Genomic DNA, 10926 nt, shown 5'->3' with positions numbered 1-10926 from the left:
AGGTACAGAGAGGTCTGGCCTTGGACACAGCTGATATGCGCGGAGAAGAGGCAGCCCCACTGCAGGCAGCTATCTTTCCTCCCCCTCACCCCACTCTTGGGTTCTGGGCTGAGGCCAGGGACTGTCCGGAGCTGATCTCGGGCTCCCATTGGTCGCTGTCTTTTGTGACGTCACAATCATGATGAGAATTGATGATCGGACACGCTGATTTCATTGTCTGAGGAGACAGTGAGACCCAGGAAAAATCTTGCTGAATCTGCCTGCTCCAGCACCGGCCTGATTTGGGATTCTCCGATCCTTCCCGTGACCGCACCACGCCCCGAGGTAAGGACCCAGCCTGGGTGGGTGTGAAGGGCGAAGGAGGATGAACAAGGCAAGGAGCTAATGCTCTGCCCAGTGGGGGGCTTATAGGTCCAGAGGCCTAAAGAGGCTGCCAACAAACCCCTGCGTCTTTGGGGGAGCTAACTGCCTCTACTATTTGAGCCAAAGCTGGCAGCAGCATGAGGTTAAAAAAGAGCTGAGGCTAGGGATACAGTGGGTACTGCTAGAGAGCAAAGGACCTTACTCCGAGAGACGGCAATGTTTGGGATGCACTCTGGCTTCGGAGTAGGAGGAAGTGGCACCTCTGCCTGCGAAGAAAGGAGGCGGGGGGTTGGTAGTGAATTCTACCACTTCTAGATTTCACTGGACAGCAGATTTCTCACAGCCCTACTCAAACGCACTGAGTGCCGCGCTTGCGCATTGAAATCTTGGGGGGAGTGGGGAGTTCGTGGCGAGAAGAATAGACATGGAGTTTGCGCAGGCGCCTTTTCTGCTTCGCTGGAGGAGGTGGGGCTGAGCTCCGGGCCGAAAGGGCTGGGGAGTTGTCTGTGTGGTATTTCAAGCGCCTCTTGCTGGAGAGGGATCTGCCAGTTATTTTGAATCTGGCTTACTGGGCATACCCAGACCCCAAATGGACCTGATGAATTTAAGAAAGCAAGTTCTTAAGCTACAGATGTCAGGTTTGTAATAATTGAAAGAACTCGGAAAGTAATTTGTGGAATAGAAATTACTGAGATGAGAAACCATTTAAAAAAAGAACACTAATTATTCAAGCAAATCCAACTTTTAATTTTGAGTGAACTCTTATTTGATGTGCCACTCAGTGATTTTGAAACTTAAACTTTTTGGAGAGACTCAGAGTAAAAAAATTAACTTTCTTCTCTCTTTTTTTTTCTTTCTTGGGATGGTTTCTTACAAAGCCTTGGTTTCTCTTTCTGGTTTGGTACTGAGGCTTCCTTCCTTTCATCCTCTGTGTAAAACAAGAAAGTAAAATTCTGTTTGGGAGATCCTTTCTAACTCTCCTTCTTTGTGAGGGGCAATATTACTTAGCAGTTGTGAGGAACAACCTGCCTGTTTGTCCTTGGTAGAAAAATTGTACAGTAGTGTTAACTCCTGACTATTTCATGGAGAGCTCTGATTTTTTTTCTCGTTTCTTATAGTTAAGTGATTATCAAAATCCTGGTGAATTTTCCTTTGAAAGCTCACTCCTATAATTCTTCCTTTATTCTACAATCTAAGCTCTCATCACCCATGTAGTCATTCCAGGAATCTCCTAACCAGTTTTCACTTGTGCCCCAAATCCCTAATTCATCCTGCCAGATTAATAATGGTTAGTGAACACTCGTTTTAGCAAATCACTTTCTTCACCAAAATATTCTTGGAATTCTTTTTATTCTTCCAAGTCTAATTCCAGTCAGATTGCAAAAACTTAATAATCTGGCTTCATTGTATCATGGGAACCTTATTTTACTTGATTTTTCAGTGCACGATTCTCCTCAATATACCTGAACAATCTACCTCCAGAGCTTTGCTCTTTTCACCACTACCACTCCCTTAATCCAGGATGCCCTCACTTTCTGCCTATTCAGATCTTCCCCAATTTGGAGACTCAAGTTACACCTCTACATAAGTGCTTTCCAAGTGTAACCCAACTATTATTAAGCTCACCTTTTCTAGAACTCCTACATCAGTTCTTCTAGTTGTCACTTTCTTATAGCCTGTTTTATATCATCCCCTTATTTATGTGTGTGCGTGTGTTAGACTAAATTTCTCAACTGGATTTTAAACCCCTTCTTAAGTATTGGGACCGTGCAACCTCATTCTTTATCCTCTGCCTACAGCACCCAGATGATTATTTGAAATATCTATAACTATGCATTTTTTTTTTGTATTCCAATTTCTTGGGTAGCAAAGTATGATTGTTATAGTGAGAACTGTATATGTGTGAAAATGTATTCATCATTGGTCAGATAAGAGACCCTCCAGTGACTGAATAAACTTGAATGTGAGTCAGAGAATAGGTAACATGGATATATCTATATAGTGGGTGGCCCCCAAATATATACTGTCTTCATAAAGGAGACCAAAGGGACATTATCCCAGAAGTGGTTCTGTCTGTAATTTTCCCAGTTTTAAAAATACTAAGTCATTTTCTATTTTCTGTATTTCTCTTTGATGACATTACATCATGTATGCTTTGGTAGTACCTACTAATTGTTTACTCTTTTTGTTGCAATGTATCTTGCAATCACTGCTTTACATTGTCTATCACTGGTAGTTTTCATGTGTACATATATTGAGTCAGAGCTTATCATTGTGATGGCTGCCATAATTGCTACTGTATATCAGTATATCTACCCCTTCAGCTTCAAACTTCATTGTTTCATAAAGCTTAGTTATATTTGAAGGAAAGTGTGATTACAATTTAATATAGAGGTTTTCTACAGATTTCACTTTGGCTTCTACTTCCCAACCATTATCACATCAAAGTTTGTGGTTTAAGAAACATGGATAAAAAACATTCTAGAATAAGTATATAAGCTTTACATTTAAAAATCATTTTCCGGGATCCCTGGGTGGCGCAGCGGTTTGGCGCCTGTCTTTGGCCCAGGGCGCGATCCTGGAGACCCGGGATCGAATCCCACATCGGGCTCCCGGTACATGGAGCCTGCTTCTCCCTCTGCCTGTGTCTCTGCCTCTCTCTCTCTCTCTCTCTCTCTCTCTCTCTCTCTCTCTCTCTCTGTGACTATCATAAATAAAATTAAAAAATTAAAAAAGAAAAAAAAATCATTTTCCTATATCATTATTAGTGAACAATGAATGTTATTTATTATAAAGCAAATCCTTTATTCTCGACTTTTTCTCTTATTACCTACATTATGCAAATTCCCTCAAAGTGTTTTAGCTTGTAGCCATTTCATAGTAATTAATAAGACTTACCCAGACATTTACATGTAGACTAATAGACTAAACTGTTCAAAAGTCGGACACTCTAGATAGAATATGTAATGCTTAGCATTATGCTACCCATTTTAGAAAGCTTAAAATAAAATATAAAAAAATAAGAGTGTGGTATTCATGTTTTAAGATTTATTTTACAATTCCTGTCTGAATAAGAGGATGGCATTGGACTTTTCTCATTTAAGTTTTAGTTTGAGCTGGAGGGGATTTTATAATGATAAGCTAGTCCCCCCATTTTATGTATGAGGAAGCTGAAGTCTAGAGAAGTGAAGTAACTTAACAGAATTAATAAATGCTAATATTTATTAAGCACTTAATGCCAGGCATTGTGCTAACAACTTTACATATGTTTTCACATTTAAACCTCACCACATCCCTATGAGATAGTTTCTAGTATTATTTCTCATTTTACAAATGCAAAAACAGTAACTTAAAGTAGTTGACTTCCCTGGGGCCATACAACTACAAAATGTCACAGTCAGGATTCAAACATAGGTCTGCTTTGACTCTTAATCACCAAACTATACTTGACCAAGGTAATATGCAGTGAATCTTAGGCAGAGCTTTAGCAAGAATATAAGTCTCTCGAGTCCCAGCCCAATGTGTATGTGTGTGTGTGTGTGTGTGTGTGTGTGTGTGTGTTTTATATCATAATGTTTTCCATGAATAGCATACTACTTCTACAAAATCATTGATTTCTAAACTTGACCAAATGGTGTACACTTATATTTCTTTTTAGGTATTTTACTAAAACACACTTGCTCTGTCTTGGTTGAAAAGAATGGCATTACATTTTGTACAAAATATAATTTTTAAGATATTTAATTAGTTCTGCTTCAAAAATTGTACTTCCAGAAGGAATTATATATTTTTGTGTATTGTAACCCCAGAGTAAAAATACTTGAATTGTTGATTTTGATTTTACAGTGGAGTCAGCTAAACATGAAGTTGGTGGTGTCTTAATATACTTATATAGAGTATATTTTATCTAGGCATACTGGTTTGGAAGTAAGTAATGAGAATTTTAGAAAAATATATTTTTAATTAGAAGGGATCTGGAGATGTTAGTATATTCAGAAGCTATCATTAACACCCCGAGACCTTTCTGGTCTGTGTAAAATTTCAAGACAATAAACTGGAACCTATGTGTGCAAATGGAGTCATCCATATACCAACTAGTAGCAAAATTTTCTGGATTAACTGGAGATCTAGATACATGGCAACTGAATAAACGAGATTTTATCATGTCAACTAAATGCTATACTATACATTTGTCATCTATAAAGAACTCTACAATAGCAGCTGTCCTACCTTCTTGGTATCCTATTGTTTTACAACTAGAGTTATGTTCTAATTGGGTTGATCCTTAGAATCTTCAAAATGGAGGGAAATAGGGGTTTGAACAAAATCGGAAAAGGGGAGAATGATATATGGGCTTCCAGTTTTGGAATGAATAAGTCACAGGAATAAAAAGAAGATCCTAAGGACTGCAGTTAGTGATGTTGTAATAGCAATGTAATGGGACAATTGACAGTTATACTTGTGGTGAACATAGCATAATGCATAAACTCATAAACTTGTCATATCACTAAATTGTATACCTGAAACTAATGAAAAATATGTTGTCAGAGTGGCAAAAATTTAGGGAAACATTTTTGTAGCCTTGTTTCCCTTGGAGTTGGTGGAAATTTATTTTAAGATTCTTAAATGCAAAAATGCCCTAGGTAGGCACTTTTTTTATGTAGACAAGAATTTGTGCATGATGCTTGTCTAAGGTCATGCAAGTAGTCAGTTGCAGAGCCAGAGATTTAAAGCAGGTGTCATTCTAGATGCTGCACTCTTTACTAGGTTACAGACTGAAGAGCTAGAATGAGGCCCATCTTTATTTGTTTTTATAAATTGTTTATATGTTTGTGTATGTGTGCATGTGTATGTACATAATTACCCCTAACTTCTCTTTCTAAGTATTTAATGCCTGTGACATTTTCCTTTTTATATTAGTGGAGATACAAATTTTGAATAGAAATGCCAAGGTTTGGGAGAAAGGGATCATTGTGTTAACTTCCAATGGCTTTAGAGGCAAAAGGCAGATAGACCCACACACTATTTTTTTTTTCAATTGTCAAGTACTAAGTAATGGAAAAAGCATTTCTTCTTCAGGTTTTGTTTTACTACAGTAATATATTGTTTTCTTGTTTGTTTGTTTTAGTAATATATTGTTTTAATATGTTTCTTTATATATACATACTGTCTTACTTGATTGACTTGGTCTATGTATTGTGTATTTTATGGATGAAGTAGTTATGCCACTTAGGAAAGTAATTATCTAAGACCCATCCTACAAATAGTTTTGCCTTTCCATAGACCTGCTAGTTGTATTGAAATTTCTTCAATAGAGATCTGAGACATTATGAAATATGGAAGAAAAAATACATTCTATGGTAGTGGGCAATATTACATTAGGCATAGAATGCTCAGCATTGATTTATCTCCACTATCCTGAGACAACACAAAGTTATTTTTGAATATGTATGTAAGTTACTAAAATGATCATCTTATTTGGAGCCTCTAGTCTCACTTTTATTAACAATGAATGCTTAAAAGATGCTAAAGATCAGTTTGAGTTTTTTCTTCTTTCCTCAACTGCTAGTGCTTAATGTAAAGAGACATTAAAAAAAAAAACACAGTTTTTATAGTGCTGTGTAGCCAATTTACTTTTCTGGTAGGATTGAATGCATCTGTATCTATTTAATTCTTGCTCCTCAAAGTGTGTTCCATAGAGTACCAGCATGAGCATCACCTAGAAACTTCTTAGAAATTATGGAATCTCTGGCCTCAACCAAGACCTACTGAATCAGACTCTGCATTTTAATAAGTTCCTCAGGTGGTTCATATGCACATTACACTCTGAGAACCACTGATACAAAGTGAAATATGACTTCCTGTACAACTTAGACTTTTAAGAGCTGATAATAAGAAAAATTCCTTAATTTCTTTTTGACGGTTTTCACATATGTAAAGAAATATGTAATTGAAGTATTATCTATCTAATATACATCAGCTTTGCTCCATTTCGGCTTCTATCTCATTGAAAGAATAGCTACACGGGTATGGGTATTTTACATGGGTAAAATTGTTGAGTCTGAGTGAATCGAATTATTTTGGTGATAGTAATGGCCTTACCATTGAAACAATATTTTTCCTAATTGTCAACAGAGTGTTACAAAAGAATATGGATGTATTGGGGTCACTATCAGTAATATCTACAAGAACTGTACTTGGTTTTCTATTTCCTATTGTAAGAATCACTACAAACATAGTGGCTTAAAATAACACATGTATTGGGGTACCTAGGTGGTACAGCTGGCTAAACATCTGACACTTGGTTTTGGCTTAGGTCATGATCTCAGGTTCCTGGGGTTGAGCCCCACATTGGGCTCTACATTCAGCATGGAGTCTGCTTGAAATTTTCTCTCCCTCTGCCCATCCCACACATGTGCTTTCTCTTTTTTTTCTCTCTTTCCTTCTCTCTCTCTTTCAAATAAGTCTTTTAAAAAAATAAAACAACTTATCTTACTGTTTTGGCAGTTAGAAGTCTGAAATAAGTATCATTGGGTTAAAAATCAAGGTGTCAACAGGCATTTTTTCCCTAAAGCCTCTGGGAAATAATTTATTTCCTTACCTTTTTTAGCTTCTAGAGGCTATCCACATTCCTTGGCATATGGCCATATTCATCTTGAAAGCTAGCAATGGCAAATCAAATCTTTCTCATATCTCATCACTCTGACACTCTTCTGAATCTATTTTCCACATTTAAGGATCCTTGTGATTACATTGTGCCCATTCAGATAATCTAAAATAATATCTTTATTTTAAGGTCAGCTGATTAGGAACCTTAATTCCTCTGCAACCTTAATTCACTCTTGCCATGGGATCTAACATATTCACAGGCTCAGGAATTAGATATAAATATCTCTGGGTATGTTTGTGGGGGCACAAGATTTGATAACCTTTTTGGACAATAAAGAAAGTCAACCTCTAATCTTGTTATGAAAAGACGGGCACTGAGGGGGGCACTTGACGGGATGAGCACTGGGTGTTATTCTGTATGTTGGTAAATTGAACACCAAAAAAAAATAAATTTATTATTTAAAAAAAAAGAAAATAAGTATTTAGTGTTATGGGTTGAATTGTGCTTCCTCCCCCCAACCCCAAAATTCATGTGTTGAAGTTTTAATGCCCAGTAGCTCATAATGCGACCTTATATTGAAATAGGTTCATTGCAGATGTAAGTAGTTAATTTAAGATGAGGTGACAGTTGAGTAAAGTAAACCTTTAATCCAATATAACTGGTGCCTTTATAGAAGTAGGAAATTTGGATACTGTCACACATAAGGGGAGCATGCCATGTGAACATGAAGATGTCCATTTATAAGCAAGGAGAGATGCTTAGAACAGAGCCTTCTCTCACAGCCTTCAGAGACAACCAACCTTCCCAATACTTTGATTGCAGACTTCTGGCCTTCATAATTGTGAGACAATAAATTTCTGGTTAAGCCATCCAGTTTTTGGTACCTTGTTACAGCAGCCTAAGAAAAGTCAGCGTTGTCTTTCAGTCGATAATAAGTGTCATTCTCCTCAAAAGCACTTAATTAGTAAGTTTATATTCTGTAATGTGCTAGATGTTGGACAAAGTGAATTAGACATTAAAGAACTTATATATATTAGACAATTTTCATATAGCAAGCTCTGAAATAAATGACTTTTACACCTCTGGCCCTTCATTTATTCAACTATGAAAAGAGAGCATAGTATTCATAAAATCTAACAGCATTTCTAGCTTAAAAATCCATACTTCTATTTATTAATTGAATTTTAGGAAGTTATTATATCCATACATTAATAAAAAGTATTAAGTTCAGGCAAAGCCATCAAACTTGTCTTAAACTTTTCCTCAGGATCAGTATCTTAATTATTACCATCTCTGCTATTCATTGCCCACTTTCTATCCTTCGATTTTATTTTTTTTAAGTTTTTTAAAGTTTTATTTATTTATCTCTACACCCCATATCAGGGTCAAACTCATGACCTCAAGATCAAGAATTGTGCACTCCTCCAAATGAGCCAGCCGGGTGCTCCTATCCTTCAATTTTAAAGAGAAGTATTAAAGACATTTTTGAGAAACACTTTTGTTCTTTTGACTCGACCCATTTGAGGGATTGTTTTAAGGCTTATGTTCGGGGGTGCCTGGATGGCTACATTGGTTACGCATCCAACTCTTGATTTCAGCTAGGGTCATGATCTCATGGGTCCTGTGATTGAGCCCCATGTTGGACTCCATGCTCTGCATGGAGTGTGCTTGTGATTCTCTCTCTCTCTCCCTCTGACCCTCCTCACCTCCCGTAAAGCATGCTCTCTCTCTCTCTTTCTCTCAAATGAATAAAATCTTAAAAGAAAGACTTATGTTCAGGACATAGTATATTAGTGATACTTTTGCACATGATATATGCTTAATAAATATTTAAATAAATGAGTAAATTGTCAGAAACCTGAGGCAAGACATTTATATATTAAAAAATATTGAGAGCAATGACTTGAAGAGGAAATGGTTATTTTGAAAAAGTTATGCCCTGATTTCTCATTACTGCAAAGTATATTGGAGCAATATGTGCTCTCAGAATTCACGGATGGAGCTGTAGTAGACTTGAGAGTATTTTTGCAAATGGTTATCAGGTTTCCTGGATTAATTAACAGTAAAATAAAAATTGCTGATATGGTAATAATTAAACACTGGAGAGTATATTCCATGTATTCAGGTCTGGTCTGATTAACAACAAGGAATGTAATTGTAGTAAAATATTTAGAAACACATTAGTTGCGTAGCAGTCTCTGCATTAGTGCTTCATATCTACATGAAAACAAAATGACTAGGCAGGAGAAATGAAGTGCCAACAAAAACATTAGGGATCAATGTTAATATCATATTTCAAACATATGTATGTCTCTAATTTGACAGTAACATATGTTTTTTAACTTAATGTTATAGGCTTAACATAGGGCAGTGTCTCTCAAACTGAGGTCTGCAGACCCCTAGGGGCCCATGGACATGTTTTCAGAGGTCTGCAACTTTTATGGCTATTTTTAAATTTGAGGGTTTTATTTGATCTTGAAATAAATTATCTTAAAAAGTAAATGATGAACTTGAAAGAAAAATCCAAATTATGCATGCATTCACTCATACAGAAGGCCTTTCTACTAGGTATAAACACAAATCTTCTCTTTTATAGTCATAAATCACATTTAAAAGACATCTAATGGAATAAATTGAATATCTTAATAGAGAGTTCCTCAAAGTGACATCCAAAGATAGATTTTTGCGGGATAAGAAAGATATTTTTTGTTTTATTCTTTCAAGGGAAGAAGAAAGAATGGGCTTTACCTATGGCTTTCAGATTTGGGATGTACTCTATAAGGCTTTTAAGTTATTAAGCAGCTTCTTAGTCTATTCAAATTATTTGTGGAGATAAATTTATGCTTCCACTATTTGATGAATTAAATATGTGCACGTATCTCGTTTCAACACTCTATGCATGTATGTCCTTATATACTGCTACCTACTAATTTACCACTAGATGGTGTCCATTGAATCTAACCCTAATCCTAATCCTAATCCTAATCCTAATCCTAATCCTAATCCCAATCCTAATCCTTTCTCTAATCCTAAAAGAGGAGGATGTTTAATTTTTCCACTAATTTTTGCAGAAAAATTGAGAATGGAAGATACAAGGCATTTAATAGACTATCTCTTTGGTTCTAGGTGAAGCCATTTACTTAAATCTTACTATATGCCATTTAAATTTGATTCACAAAACACTAAAACAATATCTAGTCTAAGTAAATAAGTGTGGTTTTAACCCTATTAAATCTTACTATATGCCATTTAAATTTGATTCACAAAACACTAAAACAATATCTAGTCTAAGTAAATAAGTGTGGTTTTAACCCTATTAAAACAAATTTTAAATACCAATCAAAATTTTTGCTGGGAATGGGTTAGAGAATATGTAGACAGTATAGGATGGAGTTATGTGGATAATTTTAAAAAGGTTAAGAAAAAACTAATAAGTTTACAGCACAGTAAATTAAGGGGTGTATAGATTATTTAGATATGATGAATAATTTGTTAATAATTACTTTTCCAAAGTGTGGCTATGGAAAATTTCATAGAGATCCTCTAAAACGTAACTGAAAATGCAACCTACATTTTAAAGGTGTTAAACTAGAATGTGAATTGCAAGCTTGTTCATGGTCAGTGTTTGAAGCAGTGCAAACACTTTTATTTATTGGTAGAAGATATAAGTGATTTATATGCATAATTTGCTTGGGGCTAGAAATGTAAGAATAAAGCTTAATTAACAAAAATGTATAGAACAAATAGGTATTTGTGGCCCTACTTAGGCTACCAGGAGATGCTGTATATCACTGGTCATTAATCGTCATATATTTTGAATGAGGGTTTGTGGGATTGTATCAAAGCAGAATTAAGACAACAGGAAATCAATTATCCAATAAAGGTTCTATTTATGCCTCTGTTATCCAACTCATTATCTATTTGAAATTGATCTTATTTATTTTGTTTAAAAA

At 35.7% G+C, this 10926-nt stretch overlaps 1 protein-coding gene across 2 annotated transcripts in view; it reads left to right on the top strand.

Annotated features, from left to right (window-relative positions):
* The first annotated feature begins 238 nt into the window (after window positions 1–238).
* Window positions 239–10926, top strand: part of HDX (highly divergent homeobox) — a 224203-nt gene continuing 213515 nt past the window's right edge. Inside the window, exon 1 of one of the 2 annotated variants that reach the window (XM_041741274.1) lies at window positions 239–324. The gene's annotated coding sequence lies outside the window, so the exon portion shown is untranslated. Of the gene's footprint in view, window positions 325–911; window positions 1002–10926 lie in introns of those variants that run through there. The other variant, XM_041741275.1, reaches the window with a different exon arrangement.

The sequence above is a fragment of the Vulpes lagopus genome, chromosome X, assembly GCF_018345385.1.
Source record: "Vulpes lagopus strain Blue_001 chromosome X, ASM1834538v1, whole genome shotgun sequence".
NCBI classification, from domain to species: Eukaryota; Metazoa; Chordata; class Mammalia; order Carnivora; family Canidae; genus Vulpes; species Vulpes lagopus.
This window is presented reverse-complemented; position numbering and strand designations above follow the sequence as displayed.